General features: G+C 35.6%; 1 protein-coding gene across 1 annotated transcript in view; it reads right to left on the minus strand.

The window, feature by feature from the left end:
• LOC129743766 (protein-glucosylgalactosylhydroxylysine glucosidase-like) overlaps positions 1 to 18,900 on the minus strand; it is a 118,120-nt gene that overhangs the window by 87,260 nt on the left and 11,960 nt on the right. Inside the window, exon 2 of the mRNA XM_055735919.1 lies at positions 13,599 to 13,822. The gene's annotated coding sequence lies outside the window, so the exon portion shown is untranslated. The remainder of the gene's footprint in view (positions 1 to 13,598; positions 13,823 to 18,900) is intronic.

The following is an 18,900-nucleotide window of genomic DNA, read 5'->3' on the forward strand; positions in this document are numbered from 1 at the left end:
GATCACAGAATTAAAAATTCACTAACAAAGATCTGCCTCAAACCAACACCTGATAAAACGAATATTCTGTTCGAAATATATTCGAATCACACAAGCCAACACTGGCTCAAACTAACGCTACTGAATGAACCAGAAATCAAATTGATCTCCACAGATCAAAGCGGATTCACACCAAAATGTTGAAACTATATCAAACAACCCGATCTGAATCTCAAGAACGTTGTTACCTCAAGGAGTTTCTCAAAATAACTTATTGTAGCACTCACTTCAGCCAATCGTTGCTGATAGGTTTTCAAAATCCCAAATTCGGTAGATAATTCAATGGAACACCTTGTTCCCAAAATAAGTAAAGATAGATTTACACTCATCCAAATTTCATTTATTTCGAGATTCACCCAACGCAATCAGCTACAAGCTGTATCGAAGCCAACTCAAACTCCTTGAGTCAAGATATGTTTCTCAAAACACCGCAAATTTGATTCAAAATCAGCTAAGATTTTCTATCTCCAACCAAGCGCAATCTTAATTCAGTTATGAACTGACAGGATTTTCTTACATCCCACCAACGCAATATAATTCCGCTAAATTTCAACAAATCAACAGGATTTTCCAAAATCCAACAACGCAAGCTAAAACTGCCTTAAATTTCAGAACCACGACTTAATCCAGAAACCAAATATCGTAAACTGTTGAAAACGAACCAATTGTTCCAAATTTAAATACTCAAAATATTTTGTTGTGAACATGAAACCCCACAGTTGCACCAAACCAATAAACTCAAAAAATGTTCAAAATAAATGGCCTTAAAGAGTTACAGAGTTACATACCAGTTCACCACCTTGCCCTTCCACCAGCACCGTTGCTGGTCGCTTCCAATTTTACCGGATAACTTCCGGCGTTGTAGATTGACCACCGTCAAGTCCGTATACCGAAGCCCTTGCTTCACTGTTCGTACCGCTCGAACCCGATAGCAACGCGCCAAGTTGCCAACCGCAACCAAGTTGCTAAACTCCCAAGTCCACACCTGGGTTGTTCTTCCGCCAACCCGAGTCGCAACCAATAGCTGTTCCGTTGAACCGTTGCTGTGTGACCATTCACCAGCAAGTCACCTTCCGATATCGCAAATAATTGCCAAAATTAAAGAAAAACAAAACGGAAGGAATTAAAAACCGATCCACCGTTCAATTAAGGGCTGAACATATACCCGATACAGAGCTCACCTGGGTATAGTAAATGATGCCTTGTCGATTGCGCCAATATTGGCTGCTTAACCCAAGCCAAGCCAGTAACAGTCCACAGCGATGGCGATCCTTTATGCGATCACACCTTTGTGGTCGCAGTGAAATGGCGCCAGGATAATACGCTCATGCAGCAAATGGCTAATATAATGGCGTCGCTTGCTGCCGTAAACCGTTCCGCTAGTTCCGTTGGCCACTCATCCGGTTCGAAGGACCATATGATGTGTTCAGAGCAGGTTACCTGTGGTACGGGTTCCAAATTCCAGCCTTCGATATCCGCAAATATGTGCTTGGCTGCCCTGAGCCACCGTTGAAAAAACTCACCACGAACACCAGTATGCGATGAACCACCGTGCGCTCGTTCTTGCCTTGCCAAACCACCAGCTTCTTAGGCCTGAAGCTTAGGTAGAATCAAAACGGTTTCTTTCTGAAGGCTGACCAGTCCAGTTCCGGGACAATAAGCTAGCAAGCCCGAATCGTTGGAAGCTATTATCACCAGCCAAACCCAACTGCGTCGAGACCGTGGCAAGTAAAAACCAATCACCAGCAGTAAATCTTATTTGCATGCACCAATCAAGCTTACAGCTTCACCAACGGTCTAAATGAGGCGAGTTTTCTTCACGCACTTAAAGTTCAAACGCACTTGTTCGGAACTAAACATTAGATATTTATTTTTGGCTTAGAACTATAAACGACAAGACTTATAATAATTTAACACTAAACTAGAACAGTAGACGGTTAAAGTGTTTCGAGGACTGGTGTGCGACATACAAGTCCAGGCACAATCCGATCGGAGAAAACTTCTCCCGCTGCTCGGGCGGTGATGATATTTATCAGTACTGCATTATCAGTACTGATGGTTGATGATGATCTCTCCTGGTCGGTTGTGGGCAATCGGTCGCAAAACAGCTCGGTGGGAGAGTGGGTTTTGGTAACCAATTGTTCAGCATTAGACGATCGTCGCTCCACATAGCATTTTCTGATCGGTTGGTGGAGGATTGAATTTGGATAGATGCACCCAGTGGTGCTCAACTAACGAACAAGCTGTATCATTTAAAACCGTGCATCGAGCCAAAAAACGAGCCGGACTATCGACTAACAAGATGGTAGTGACTCCAAATCGCGATGATAAACAAAATACGACGGCAAAGCGCGATCCCGGAGGCTGTACACGACGATGCTGACGAAGTTTGACTGCGTGGTAATGGACGACGAAACCTACGTCAAAGCCGACTACAAGCAGCTTCCGGGACAGGAGTTTTATACGGCAAAAGGAAGGGGAAAGGTAGCAGATATTTTCAAGCACATGAAACTGTCAAAGTTCGCGAAGAAATATCTGGTTTGGCAAGCCATCTGTACCTGTGGCTTGAAAAGCAGCATTTTCAATGCTTCCGGGACTGTCAACCAAGAAATTTACGTGAAAGAGTGTTTGAATAAACGTCTGCTGCCTTTCCTGAAGAAACACGGTTGTTCCGTACTGTTTTGGACGGATTTGGCATCTTGCCATTACGGTAAAAAGGCCATGGAGTGGTACGCCGCCAACAACGTGCAGGTGGTTCCCAAGGACAAGAACCCTCCCAACATTCCAGACCTCCGACCAATTGAGAAATACTGGGCTATTGTCAAGCGGAACCTAAAGAAGACCAAAAAAACGGCTAAGGACGAGCAACAATTCAAGGCAAACTGGCTTTCTGCGGCGAAGAAGGTGGACAAGGTGGCTGTACAAAATCTGATGGCAGGGGTTAAGCGTAAGGCCGGGCAATTCGGATTTGGAAAAGCGGAAGCCTAACTGAATATTTTTCCTGAATTTTATACTAATTAAACTTGAAAAAGAAATTTAATTTGATTTTTTAAATAAACGATTTCACCGATTTACACGCGTTTTCCCTTGACCAAATTTTGAGCGTATCACCCTTTAGTAACACTAGTGATGTCAATCTTCCCGATTTTGTCTGGATCTTCGAGATACGAGTAATTTGTACGAGCAAGGTTGCGGAACGAATTAAACTCGCATGTCGAGGTACCACTGTAAAGCTATGATCATGTAGTTCCCGGACACTTGATTTCGGTGATAGCTACATTACAAGAGATCGGATATGCAAAACTTTAGCAGCGTTGTGTTGGTTTTAAAAAGGACTATCTTGCCTACTTTTTCAGATTTTTAAGTTCACGTGTGTGTAGATATTTACGATGCAAAAAGACATGGTAAAAATAATTTTGCACAAATTTGCGCCTTTTGTGCATTTTGCGCCTCGACAACTTTTCATTGTCGACTTGAAAACTCATGAACTGTTGATTTTTTCTGATTTTTTTCTAGACCAAATGGTTAAAAAGTGTAAGGAGACACTCTAGGATCCACACAAAGTTCAAAAGAAGCATTTAAGTGGAACCCTTGATCTTAAATATGGTACAAAGTCTATGGTTATTGGGGATAACGCAATAAATCCATTTCCGGCTGGCAAAAAGTGATGCCTGACTAGTAGACACCATGAAAATTACTAATAAATAGTGAGCAGTTTAATAGATCCCAATCTGTGCAACCGATTTTTACGCAATGTGACAGATGTGTTCTGATGTACAAAGAAATGAATGTTAAAACCGGATTTAAGAGATCAAATTCTTTGAGATGCCTACTCATGAAAACCAGATTCCAATTGCTTTTTCCAGGTGAGTTTGTGTAAACTATCATAATTTTACATGACTTAAAAAGAGTATTTGATAATTTTTTTTTTCATTTATATTTTTTTTTATATTTTAACATTAAATGTCATTTTAACACCTTTAAAAAAAACGAACACACACATATAGGATCTCAGTGAAACTTCATGTTTCTTTGAAGAGATCTAAATTCTACTTAACACTAAAGCGCACATCTTTCAAGGATACCATGGCTAGCATCTTACTAATGCTAACACCACCAGCCCACAGAAAGAGTACTATGTGTGCCGTGACCGAGAATCGATCTTATGACCTCTGGCTTAGAAGACTTAAACGCTATCCTCTAGGCCACGGTCGGCGGCATCTTCATTTCCTCCATAGAAATTTTTTCGATCAAATGAATAGTTTTTAAAATACACACGTTTGTTACTGCCCTGATTCTAAATGATCATAGCCTTAGTTAGTATTTATGAGTTACACAGGTAAGTAAATAGAATCTTTCTTTTACATGTTTAAACGAAAACCTTAAAAAAAAGAGTTGAAAAATGGTTCCTAGAGAAAAATAATTAGCAATATTTAAATTCTTCATTCGGAAAAACTTATTTCAAATGAAATATGAAATTTAGCAATAAAGTATATTCAGTTTATTTTTATTCGATATATATTGCTATCTGAATCACTAGTCAAATTGAGTTAAAAACATAATTTCGGACAAAAAGTTGGAGAGGTTGTATATTAGACACAACCACAAGATTTACGTAGAATTACAACATCTTTTTTCTATCGATTTTACGAAAATTTGATTAATGATTTATTTCAAATTTGTCTTTATTGAACTATATTGCCTTTGATATACAATTTTCAAAAGTTTGTATCAACGAGAACTCAAAGGTTCAACAACAAGTAAATTATTAGTTATTCTTATTCTGGTTCACGCAGATGTGAACCAGCCTGTGACCTTTCAAATAAAGACATAAAAAAATCTGGTTCATTTAATTTTTTGTTGCTATCGCAAGTGGCGTTTGTAGTCAATCTTAACCCATTAACACTGCAATATGTTAACCAAATAGTCACAAGCTCTAGCGCCACCCCTTTAAGCATTGTTATACTATCGCAGAAGCTATAAAGCCAAGCCCGAGTAGAAATGGCATGTGTTTAGTTCAAAAGTTGTTGGACGACTAATCGAATTCGCAAAAATTTTTATTTTATATGCCGAAAATATCGTAGCGTACCCAAAATAAAGGTATAGCGCAAAGCAGAATACCGAAAAAAGGTGGAACACACGTGATGCAGAGTATCGACGAACAAAAGCTTGCTTTGATCCGTTGGTTTTTCTCCCGGCTCAATCAAAAGTACACTGCCAGCCAAAAGTTGAGGATCACCTCTTAAAAACTTGGAAACACACTTATCAAAACACATTTGTAAAAAGTTGTGCAAATAAATTGTCTAATAAATTTGTTTAAATAACTATTTAAGTTAGCGACCAAAAATTTGGGATCACCCCACAGTATGATGCATTGGCCAAAAGTTTGGGATTGGTCTTAAAATTATGCAAGTTTGATACTTCTGTATCTCTGCTATCAAACAACGTATCGCTAATCTAATAAGCTTATTTGAAAGTTCATGAGTTGTACTTGATCTAAGTCATACTTCATGAAAACTTCAACTAAAGGTTGATTATTTTCCAATATTTTTTACAAAAAATGTGACTGTTAGAAAAATCCCTTGAAATATGTCTCGAACAAAACTTACGAGGTGCTGAGGATCTGTTTGCCTTAACAAATACTTTTTGGTCATGATCTTTTAAATGATATCAAAAGATGTGAAATATTCGTCAGTTGACTGAGATATTACTGAACAAAATTTTCATGTTTTGGAAAGGAGATCCCAAACTTTTGGCCGGCAGTGCACGAACGTATATTGGATATAATGAACCAAAGTTGTCATGAAAATATTTGGAAAAATATTCAATGCAATGCTTGAACTCTCAATTTGTAGTCCTGAGAAGGACTATTTTTGGTTGTTGTTGGGCGAACGAACTGGCTTAGGAGCAGCAGCAGCAGCTTTCGTAGCCTCTTTGGCTGCTTGCCCTCAAACAGTCAGACAGCGAATCTCATGCGGCAATCAACTGAATGATGCTTCTTGCAGCTTTCAATTTCACCTTTTTTTCTGCTGACTTAGCTGGGACCTCGGAGGGAGCTCTCGGTTGCTTGGCGTTTGTTGAGTGAGCGGCAGCTAGAGCCGGGACTGTAGACAAGAACGACAGCATCACAAAATTTTTTATACGAATGAAGCTCGGCAGTTATATTTATAACTTTCCAAGCTCATGTTCGTATATGCACTTCATCGATATTGGTGTACCAACACACAGCCGAAACAAAACATTGTTCGGAAAGGATGTCCGATAAAGAGGCGTTTTTCGTGACGCGAGAACCGTTTGCGAATTTCAATTTGCACCCCTATAGTGTTGCCGTAAGACGTAATTCTACGTCAAAAATGTGTATTGATTTTTAGTTTTTGTAGAATAAACTGGTATTTTATTTTATTTGAAATTTTCTTTGCTATCCTATTATGAATTGCAGTTTTTGTATGAACTTCTTTGTATAATCTCGGAATATTAATTCAAGATTTTGATTAAAAATTTCGATGCTGGAGATGTTTCGATTACTTCGTATCACACACATTGCTTATCAATAATAATAATAAATCATTCTTATCATTATAAACTAAATTTTACATAATATTTTGATAATTTTAAGTCTTATTTTGTTATTTATTATCATGTTTTATACATATTTAGACCATTTTTTGTTGTGTTTAGATTGTTAGTCATTTTATCGTATTTGTTATTTTTGTTTTTTGCATCTTCTTAAGATATTTTTTGCTATTTCCATTCTATTGTTTACATTTGGTTTTGATTTTCTTGACATTTTTATGTTTGTCATTTTTGAGTGTTATATATATTTTACATTTTTTTTGTTACTGTTATTATATTTAATCAACATTTAAGAATCTAAAACGTATTTATGGTTTTTTTTTCCAAATTATATCGGTCCTGTAATAGCGAAAACTATATGATAACGTCGTCCCAACAAACCGTTAGATTTTGGCACATGTGGATGTTGCCAAAATCGAATGTTGCCAAAAACGAACGGATTCGGTATACATATCTGTTTTTCATTATTATATTATACATTCATTATTATATATATACAATTCAAAGGTCCATTAGGAAAGGTTAGATTGTCACAGTAGTTTAAGAAAATTAAATAAACTGTTTTTTTTTGGTAGAGAAATGAATCCAACTTAGATGAAATTTCAGGGACTAGATAAAAGAAAATCGATGTTGAAAAACATGCGAAAAAAATTCGTCTTGTCTCCCGGTGAGACTTGAACCCACATCTTGCGCCTCTCTACATAAAAAGTTTCGCTGACTGAATGTTTGAGTCAAGACCCATCTCTGGGTCGCAATTTAAAAATAGAAATAAGGCGGTGCCAAACACCGAAATTGGCTGGATATCCAAATACGGCAAACGCATCATTTCTCATCATAACTGACAACCCGTGCAGGATATGAGAAGGCAATGCAAATCTTACCGTGCTTAAAAATGTCCAAACTTGATTCCAACTACCGTAAGATGAAATGATGGGAATAGAAATAGACCAAGAAAAATGATTATGATAATATGGGAGAACTATTCCCTTCATTCCGATAGACATCGACACTCAACCAGTATAATATTCATACGCCAGGTTGGTCTCCTGTGGTAGAATGTTAATACATGGGCCCCGGAGAGGCGTAAGATGTGGGTTCAAGTCTCACCGGGAGACAAGACGAACTTTTTTTTCGCATGTTTTTCAACATCGATTTTCTCTTATCTAGTCCCTGAAATTTCATCTAAGTTGGATTCATTTCTCTACAAAAAAAGTTTCGCTGACTGAATGTTTGAGTCAAGACCCATCTCTGGGTCGCAATTTAAAAATATTAAATAAACTTTTTTTGGAAATTTTGAGTTTTAATTTTCTTTTTTTTTTGTGTAAAATTTTTTATTTCATTTTCTTCAGCTTTGAATTCTACTAACGAATTATCCGATTCGATGATGAGAAGTTTTTATGATGAACAAAAACTCTTTATTATTTTTGTGAGAAATTACGATACAATACTCACAAAATGTTGCAAAATCAATTTGAAAATGAGGTGTTTAGGAAGGGTGTGAGTGTCCAAATGAAAGTTTCGAAAAAATGAGCTTTAAATTTGCCAAGTGTATTTTTGAATACGAGCAGTTCCAGCACAGATGAATAGATGTACAAGCTCGAACAAAAAATTTTCAGAAACTTGTGAAAAATTTCCAGTGCTCTTTTTTAAAGAAGCCGTTAAAAAATGACGAAAAACAGTGCCATATATTGCTAGATTTGTAACTTTTGAACGGTGCAATAGATGGTACTGTTTCTAGATAGCTCTTTTTTAAGTAACAATTTTTCGAAAAGGCGCAATGATATTTGAACTCAAAAATAAATAAATTTAAAAGCAATAAGATGAATTATTAAATATTATTAGATTAACAACGAATTACTCTAAGCTGAGGAAAATAGCATCATCATATTTTTTTCGCTTCAGAGACAGCCGAAATAACAAACAGATGTACAAGCTTGAATTATAAAGTTCCAAAAACCAGTTCAAAATTTCAAATGCTATCATTTAAACAAGCCGAATCAACTTTTGAAGTACCTACCTCATTCTTGGAAGAGCCCAATCGTATATGATCTCAAAAATAAATAAATTAACATCGTAGTAGAATGGACGGCTTCACAAGAAGGTAAATTTGCCTGGTTCATTTTACCTGCATCCTTTATACTAAAAAGACTAACTAAGACCTTTGAACAAGCCAGACAAACCAGTTATTTTATCCAGTTTAGTTTAAAATTAACAATCCCACGAAACAATACCGATTCTAGGCTCCTCTGAGCGGTCATTTTCTCGTATCATATCTGTCTGTATTTAGTGCTTCATGCTAGTTTGAACCAATTAGAAAAACAGCTTAAATAAAGCTAAAAATTCACATTACGCAAATCATAAATGTGTTGCGAATCTTTATCATCAATTGGCTCGAAACTCTTCAAATAGTAATTTGACCTATTCATAACTGACTAATAGTTTGTTATTTTGTTTTATTTACATTGCACTTTCTTCATGACAGTTCTATCTGCACAGTAAATTTTGTTTTGCTGGAAACCAGCCAAATTTTGCTGGTTTTTGTCCCGCTGACATTCCAGCAAAATTTCCAGTAATTTGAATTGCTGAAAACGATCAGCAAACTCAATTGCTGGAAATCCAGCAATCTTAATTGCTGGAAACCAGTTATCTCAATTGCTTGAAATCAGCTTTTTTTTTTTAAAAAAAAACAAACGGAAATTTCGGAATTCTAAATAAGATTTAAATTTAAAAATCGATATTAAACCCTCATGGCAGTCATATTTAAAATAAGAAATTGGTTTGTTCATTTTTGTTGAGCTTAATTTATTTTAATTTTTTAACCCAAATTAAATAATATCTGCCAGTGGGTTGGCCACTTTTGGCCAAATTTTGGACATCATTTTTCATCTGAAATAAAAATAAACTATCAGTTTCTTTATAAAATACTTTGTCTCTTCAAACATATACCAAAAAACTTTCGTTTTGAATAACCCTAAAAAAGTTCTGTTCTAGAGAGATAAGACTCAAGAATAACTTACTTTCATAAAACTTGGAGTCTTCTTCCTCAATAAAGGAACTTGGATGGTGTTCTATCGGTGTATAGTACTTCTGTCAGTAGAGCATTCCACGACGTTGCATTTAAACGTTTTTGTGTATTGGATATGTATTTTTCAATAAAAATTCATAAATATGCCCCAGAGTCATCTTTAAAAAATGAAACAATTAACTAAATACTTTGAACAAATTTTGATTTTGTTTGTCCTTGTTATGTCCTCAAATCGAATGCAAGGTTGTACAACATTTTTTAATTTTTTTTAAATTTATGTAGTTTTGCTCTTTAATAACCACAGGTTAACTAACGTCGATCAGAGCTTTCCCGAAATCATCACCAAACGTTTTCTTAAGAAAGGATTCATTCTCGCTTCTATTAAAAGTCAAAGAGGAGATAAATTAACGACAACAGATTAACACAATGGTCCAATTATGATGTGATGGCAAATCGATAACCTAGCGCCTCGTGAAATTTCTTTTCTCACAGCTTCAAACCTGGACTCGGACATCAAGCAGGTGCGGTTTTAAGACCCATTGATTAATTTTTACTGCCAATTTTACGACCTGACCGAAGAAACTGTTCTACTTCTTAGGTACACGGTTAAATGAACTGGTAGAGTCGGAGTCATGGTGCGTGAAAACATAGGTATCGGCGCATGAGAAATATATTTGTTGACCCGTAGAGCACGACAGATAGATTAATTGGGAGCCGGTTCTATTTTTTTTATTATTAAAGACATAGTCGAGTCTGTTAACCCTTCCCATTTTTTCAAAATGAGTAGAATTTTGAGATCTTTAAGCCGCATGGCCTCAGTGAAGGGATCTAATGGATGGTTCAGCGATTAAGTTCAAACAAGGTTCATGACAGGATCGACCTGTGTTGAGTAGAGAGTGATTTGGATAGCAACCATGTGAGGTCATAAATTGTGATCTTTGGCAAATGGAAAGGTCTCTTTTCTCTGGATCGCGTGTGAGCAGTCAGCAGCAAATAAATTAAAATCTTTGAATAGCTATCAGCTATGGTGCTCTATCAGAGCAAGGTGCTTTGAAGGTTAATAGTGCTTTTAGGCTGCCGAAGGGATTCAACCGAGACAACACCACAAGGGGTAGGAACTTTTATTTTCTGCGGATGGTTGAGCCACTCTGTCTTCCTTTCTCTGCAATGTTGCCGGGGAAAAGTGAACAGCAGGAGTCAAATCGTTTGTATGTTTAGTACTTGGTTCATGTGGCGCTTCGAGGAGATGACTTCCTTTGCTTAAGTTAGGGCAGCAGAGTGGATCCATCATGTTTTTTTATCATTTTATTTCAAATGTCTTGATCAAATTATTTCGAAAACAGGAACTCTTCAATGTTCATAAAATCGAAATTCATAAGTAAGCTTATTCTTAGAACGAAAATCATAAGCCAGGACCTACTAAAACTAAACAAGACTAGATCAATATTTGAATCTTATCAAATAGCATTACTCATCAGATTTGTTATGATGAGAACAAATAACGAAAAGAAGTAAGAAATGTATCTTCTGGGTAAGTCTTTAATATAAGACTTTTAAAAATAATTGGAAGTCAAACTGAATGTTTTGAATTCGTCTTGGTACATATTCCTACCTGTAAAATGATCACATTTTCAAAGGTGATAGGAAGTTTTAGAGAAACATGAGATATCAAAGAAAGAAAGGACATAAGCCGTAAATAAACAATGGCTCACCGGCAGGATTTGAGCTCACAATCTCCGCTTCAGTACAACGGCGCTTTAGCCAATTACGCCACGGTGAACGTGACGAAATAGGCTCCAGTATGCGTATAAAAGTGTTTGAAATCGTAATAAAGTTCATAAGCTCAAAGAAAAGATACTATGAAAGATTCCTTGACCCAAAACTATCCCCAAAAATTCTGTGGTGGCAAAATCCGAAATAATCAAGTCCTCTGAACTCACTTCAAATAATTCTTCAGCCGAAGAGATTAATTTAACCTTTTCGAAATCGTTCATCCCTAGTGACACAGCTGTTTTAAGGGCTTGCAGCCAAGCTTGAATTTCATTTCATTTGATTCGATTAACGAAAACGACGTGATTATTCGTTTATATGAAACACTGTTGAACTGCTTGAAATTCCTTGAAAGTTTTGTTTTTAAATTGTACCTAGTATCATATTTACAACCTTTAACCTATCTTTTCAATAAAATTATAACAACGAATAAATACCAAAGATGTTGGAAAAATTCAAAAACATTTCAATCAAGAAAAATCAACCTTAAATACAATTGAAAACTTGCGGATAATCTAAAGTATTTGAATTTTTTTTAACGAAGAAAATCAACAACAACTTAATCGAAAATAAGCTTATTAGCGATTTTCAATTTGGATACTTTCAAAAATCACGAAACTAAAACTGCAATGATAAGCGTTTTTAATGACAAAAGTATTGAACTTTATAAGTCTCAGTCGGTCATTCTCATTTTCCAAAGCGAATGATTGTATAAGCCATGTATAAGTGCATGTTTTTTTTTAACTTCTGTGATTGATTTAATAAGATCATATCTATCTGATTGATGTCAGTCAGTGTTCAATGATAAACAATATTGTCACTCTCGTCAATCACTTCAGGTGTACCCCAAGGTTCTATACTGGGTCCAATATTTTTGATAATGTATATCAATGATACACCAAATATTTTAAAACATTGCAAAATTCCCATTTTTGCCAATGAGTTCAATTGTAGTTCGAATGTTCTAATCATAGCAAAGAAACAATCAATGCAATGTTGAATATTGATGAGCAGTATATCTTCTAACTTCTAATATGTGATGAAAAGTGTGTGTTTGAATGGTAATTGGGATGCATTTTCAACAAACGACCTTTTTTTCTGTCGTCTATTTTCGTCTTGATCTGACGCATTATAACAAAATTTATACAAAAATATTAAGCAGACCCATTTTTCTGTCCTTTGATACGAAACTTTAAATCAGGAATAGATCGTCCGCCCTTTAAAACTCCCGTGTATGAATTTTAGCCCCGATCCGATGCATAGTAACACAATTATTGAAAAAACAATAAATATTTGATATGGATGACCCCTTTTTCTGTCGTTTGATTCAAAATTTGAATTCAGGAATTGATTATCCGATTTATAATACTCCTGTGTGCGAATTTTTGTCTCGATCCGATGCATAATATCTTAATTGTTGCTGAAAATTTGAATTAATAGGTCATCCACCTATTTTGCCGACCCCTGTCCCCAAATTTGACTTCTGAAATCAACCGTGCTTTAAAACTCCCATTTTCTTAACAACCCGATGCTAAATTACGACAATATCGCGACAAGTTTCGACTTAAAAAAAAAACATTTTGTAAATTTTAAGTCCCGTTAATGAAATCACTTTTGGCGAATTGCTTGGCACAATATTTGTTCAATGTTTGCTGTTTTCAGCTTCTTTTTCATCTTTTGACCGCTTCTAGTCCTACCTTATGAAAATAATTCCATAAAATTTGGAAACGAGCATAGCGGATAAACGGAATATTAATGGTTTGAAAAAAAAAAAATCAAAATGGCAATTTGAACTTCCATGAACGAGTGGACCTTTGGACCTAACTTGAGCTTACTTTGGTAGCTTTGGTCCTAAAATGCCGGAAATTTTAAATAATTTATTACCTAGGTACCTTCTCTTCAGAGCTCAGTTAGTGGGGCGCATTTTGAAGAATCAGAGCGAATAAGAAAAAAAAAAATCACGTTTTTTAACTGTCCAAGCCAAAGCTTAAAAGAAAACTACTACCACTGTGATTAATATGATCCATACTATACCTATTTTTCTTAAAATATATGAAAAACATTGTGTAGCGAACGGAATAATGAAAACGCTGATTTCTGATAGCAGTTAACACAGCTTCAAACTGTAAATATATTTTACATGTTATAATCTTAAATTTAGGGGTTTGTTATTCTAATTTTTGGTACTTACAATATCAGTGTTCTAAATTGCTTTCACGCCCGAACAATAAGTTTGTTTTCTGTTGAGTGCGTGTTTGGTAGACTTTTCACTAGCTCTGTTTTGATCCGACCGCCGCCTATTAGAGACCCTTTCACAGAGAGTTGTTAGAAGTTGCAAGGCCTCTCTCAGAGAATCGACACTTTCGAAACCTGCGTTAGCTGTTCAGTGTTGCTGATGTTAACACATTGGCAAATCTGAAAAATAACTTTACAAGCTTAGAAATTGTATTGTTACAAGAAAATCGTGCATAGAAAATTAGTGTGATAATAAGATGTTATTAAGCTTGTTGAATATAATTTTAAACCTTTTTAAAAATTACCGACCCACCGTAAACAAAACTAAAAAAAAAGCAACAAGCAAACTGAAACTTTTTTCCCACACAGCAAACCCAATCAGGCAAATCAAGAGGCGACAGAGCGATGCGCGCGATATCAATTTGCTCCCCATTCTCTGTTGGAGAGATGTTTGGATCTCTTTTCTTCCTTGCTGGAGTCCCAAGTTGTCGTCAGCAAGCAGCGGTCGTGCCGCTTTTTCGTTGATTGAATATCCCAGAGCGAAACTCCCGGGGTGACACCAAATTGCAAGACCTAGGAGTTCTGTTCATCAGCCGAAATTTCTTTTTTACGCACCGTTGATGACTTCATTCAATGGTGATAGCGGACAAAACTTTTCGGTGAGATCCGTCAGAAGATTTTAAGGTGATTTAATTAAGCTTTTTTTTATAAACTGATTCGGCTTTTGTGGTTTTTACGACAGTTTCAGATGAAAATATAACTTATTCTCAGAAGTCTATTGTTATTTATACTATTTGATGAACTTATTTCAGATTGTTAATCAATTTAATAACTTGATTTATTTTGAAGTTAACAGATAAAACCAATTCCAAGTTTTGACCCTTTATCTAATGGATATAGAGCTAAAATTATACAGTTAAAAATTCATACACGATCATTTTTCATATAAAAAAACACAAAGAGATAAAATGTGATTGTGTTCTTTTCGTAGAAACATAAAAATATTGAACAAGAGCTTACTTCCATCTGTAGCAGGCATCCATCAACCTGTCGCTGCGAAACGAAGAACTCCACTCCGGATCGGATAGATTTTCCACGGTCCGCTGGCTTCCGAAGAATTTCCCAACGTTCCCCCTACTAAGGTAAAGTTTGTTGATTTTGCGTTCCCGGTACCAGGCTAAATCCTTTGCTAGGCGCATTTTTTTTTTTCATTTTTCTCCATTTTATCCCAGCTCAATACAAGCAACCAGGCACTGGATTCCCTCATTACTTCACGCATGCTTGCCCAAAAACGAAGGCAAGCACCTCCTCCAGGCTTCACACATTCAAGTGGAAATGACTGACTATTGCCACAGTTCACGTAACCTATATCAACGTTAAAGCTTCGAGGTACAACGTCAACCAGTAGTTGTTATATCTTTTAAAGAAAGATAAATTTGCGGTTTCACTCAGTCGAAGGACTACATTTTTTTTATATTTTACTGGAAAAAAATACTTCAACAAAAAATTTTCAATTGTCCATTATTGATGAGAATAAATGGCATTTTCATAAGTTTGAAGGGTTTATTAAATGTTTACGTCATTGTAATTTACGCATCCAGTTGCGAAAAGTGCATTTTTTCAGCACGAGTCATAAATTTATCCAACATGGTTTGCAGAGTTTGATAATTAGAACAAGTAAAGTCTTTTTCACATAGATAGATAAAATAGATCATTTCTCCGCAAAGAAATAACGTACAAAAAAGTGAAAATGTCATTTTGTAGGGTTTTTATTGCACTTTAAGGAAAAAAAATATATAAAAATCATTCGTCAGCTTTTCGGATGAGTTTTTGAACTTGTGATACCACTTATTATTTTCTTCACAGTACTGCTGGTAACCTCATTCGCCATCTTGTTCCATCACTTTTCCGATTGAGCGGGTTTTTTCATGGTTCTGCCATATTTATTCAGTTTGCCCTGAACTATTGCCCAATATTTCTCGATGGGACGAAAATCCGGACAGTTTGGTGGATTGATACTTTTTTCAACAAAATCGATCTTGTTCTCCTTATACCACTTAACGACATCCCGGCTGTAGTGGCAGCTTGCCAGATCCGGCCAGAACTCCACCGGACCTTTGTGCGACCGAATGAATGGCAAAACCTTCTTCTGGAGACATTCTTCTTTGTAAACATTTCCATGCATTGTGTCCCCAGTGATGAAAATCTTAGAATTCATCCCACAACTACAGATCCCTTGCAAAATCATCAACTTACGAGCAAATTTATCTGCGAAAACAAACTTGAATCTACCCGCAACATTCCCTTTACGCTTCGCAAGGTAAAATTTTTTACCGGGTATTTGTCCAAAATCCATTTTGACGTAAGTTTCGTCGTCCATCAAAATGCATCCATTGTACTTGGTCAACACTTTCTCGTACAACTTCCTTGCCCTGGTTTTGGCAACCAGGTTTTGTTTCAGCATCCTGTTGGGGTGTTTACTTGCATGATACGACCACAAGCCTTCTCGCAAACAAATTCGTCGAGCTGTTCTGTGGTTCGTCTTGAACTTTTTTGCCAAATCACGCAAGGAGATTCCAGGATTATTGTGAACTGATCGAATTACCTTTGCTCGCAGCTTCCGGTCATATGTTTCACTTTTACGCCTGGTTTGTTTTGCTCGATCCACCGTAAGGGTCTCCCGGTAACGTTGCAGCACCGAATTTACAGTAGATTTAGGATATTTCAGGAATTTCGCGATCTTTACCCCTAACCACGTCGGTTTCTCTACGTGAGTGTGCAGAATTTTCACTCGCCTTTCGCATTCCATCATCGATAACTTTTGACTGACTACTTTCACCACTAAGTAAACAAACAAAAAGTAAACAAACCATCCGGATCAAAACACTGTCAATAGATTAGCGATGTAACAACTAGGGGCGCTGCAGTAAATGAAAAGATGTGACCAGATTCTATGTGATACAGACTTTAATGAAAAAATGGAGAGTTGCATACACAATTTTCAGCAAAAGCAGGAAAATACGCTTGAAAACAATTTATTTAACCTGAATGATGGTTTGACACTGTCATAAAACTGTATCAAAAAGAAGATACTACTTTCGACACTGTTACTGGTCGGTTGGAAAAGCAGGTCTTTTCAAAATCAAACATTATGTTAAAACAGGATCGGATTAAGCCTTCGAGTGGTCCGGGCAATTTTGTCTGGAGGGAGGGAGGGGGGGGAGGGGGGTCAGGCGGAGGCTAAATTGTTTATTCATTTTAATCAAAGATTCATCTAAAGCAGTTTTTAAACAAAAAAAATCTAGTTTACCGTCAAACGGGGCATCATGCAACAGAAGGGTTGTTGTTATGCATTTATTTATTTAAAGAAGGTTTTTTGCCTTAAACTGCAACATTTGTATACCATAACATCTATTCATTTTTTTTTTTTTAATGTAATAAAGTTAACATTGTGATATTGTTCCTCACACCGTGAGATGGTTTTTTAAAGTTTTCAATTCTTATAGAAAATTGAAAAAATTCAACAATAGATGTGCAAATTTTAACATATTTCGATGCCGTAAAAAACTTTACCCCGTATGACGGATCGGGTTCATGATAACTATCACTTACAAACCTTATATTACTTTTATTATCCTATACCATCAACAATGGTTTAAGAATATTTTTCGGACAGTCACAAAACACCAATAATTTGTCTGACTACGACAATTTGATGTTCAAGCGGTATGATTAAGGTAGCTAGATTGCCTGGTTTTATCCGGGTTTGTCCGGATATTCAATGATAATTCGGGTTTATTCACTTTACTTGGCAAATCAAACAAAAAACTAGCAAATTGTGTTGTAAAATTTGTTATTTATGCCTCGAAATACGAAATATTTTGAGCATGTTTTATAAAAATAATCATGAAAGATTTTTTTGAAGCCTTTTATACGATTTAAAATCTGTCGATGAATTTTAATGGATTTTTTTCTATTTTTTTCTTGATTTTCATTGAGTTATTTCTGGATTTTGACTAAATTTGCCCGGATATTGTCCGGATTTTTGGTCATCAATTTTGAAATCAAATGTCCAGCCCGGATACGTGCTGTGGCAACCTTAAGTATGAATATCTGTGCACATTAAGTTTTTAGAAGCTATTGAACTTGAAAAGAGTTGCGTGTTGCCCCAGTTGACAGTATTTATTCTAAAAACAAGCTATACTTCTGCTATATGAAATGCAAAATAAAACTGCAGATCGTTTATCCAAACTCGAAAGATGTATCCTGTTCAAATATTCAGCCTTACAATAAAATTAAAGTTTAAAAAGTCGGAGTCAAAATAAAAATAAAAATTCTCCTTTAGAAATATACTTGTGAACCACAGAAATACAATTGAGAGAGTTGGAATTTTTTTATATCACATAAAATGTAATTTTAAAGTTATAATAAATCTGTTTTTTCTAAGACTCACAAACCAACATTTTTCCTGATAAAATGATAGCATTTAGAAGCAAATGGGTTGTTTTATACGACAGTTTAACTTTTTTCCTTTGTATAGGTAAAGCTTTAGAGTTTTTTTTATTGTCATTCTATGATAATTTTTGTATATTTAAAAAAACGAACAGTTTTTATGTGAAAGCCTGTATAGAACACATGGCTAAAAACCCTGTCAAATGGTTAAGTTTGGATAAAAACAAGAACATAGGAACAGTAGGAGGTCCTGGGGAATTGCATGAAGTCATAGTTTCATATGTTTTTCATGCTAAAAAAATATTGAGAAATGTTTATAATTTTTGTCCCTAAATGTATGCAGTAACATCTTTTGAGTATATTTGTTTATGAACGAAAACGTTGAAAAATTCAATTGATTCCAAACTGAAAGTTTCTGTTATTGATGTTTTAAGCCTTCAGTGCTAATTGGCATAAAATCAATAAATTTGAAGATGTTGAGATACGTTAAATTCATAGTGACCAAAGTTACCCCGAAACATGAAATCTGGTATTGTTACAAACATTTAGTTATTAACACAAATTCGTTTGAATATTCAGCTACCAATGATCATGCTTTATACTCATTATCTCAGTAAGTTTTTTTTAACTTCTATGTGTTACAAAAAAGGAACCCCTTCCAAAATGTTCGAAAAGGAATTCAAAAAGTGATCAATGTTCTCCAAGTTTACGGTATATGTTATACCTTCGAGCCGTGAAGAATTAATTTATATTCAATTTACGAGATTTGATGAATAACCTGAAGTCTTTCTAACCATCTTCTATCA

The sequence above is a fragment of the Uranotaenia lowii genome, chromosome 2, assembly GCF_029784155.1.
Source record: "Uranotaenia lowii strain MFRU-FL chromosome 2, ASM2978415v1, whole genome shotgun sequence".
Lineage (NCBI taxonomy): Eukaryota > Metazoa > Arthropoda > Insecta > Diptera > Culicidae > Uranotaenia > Uranotaenia lowii.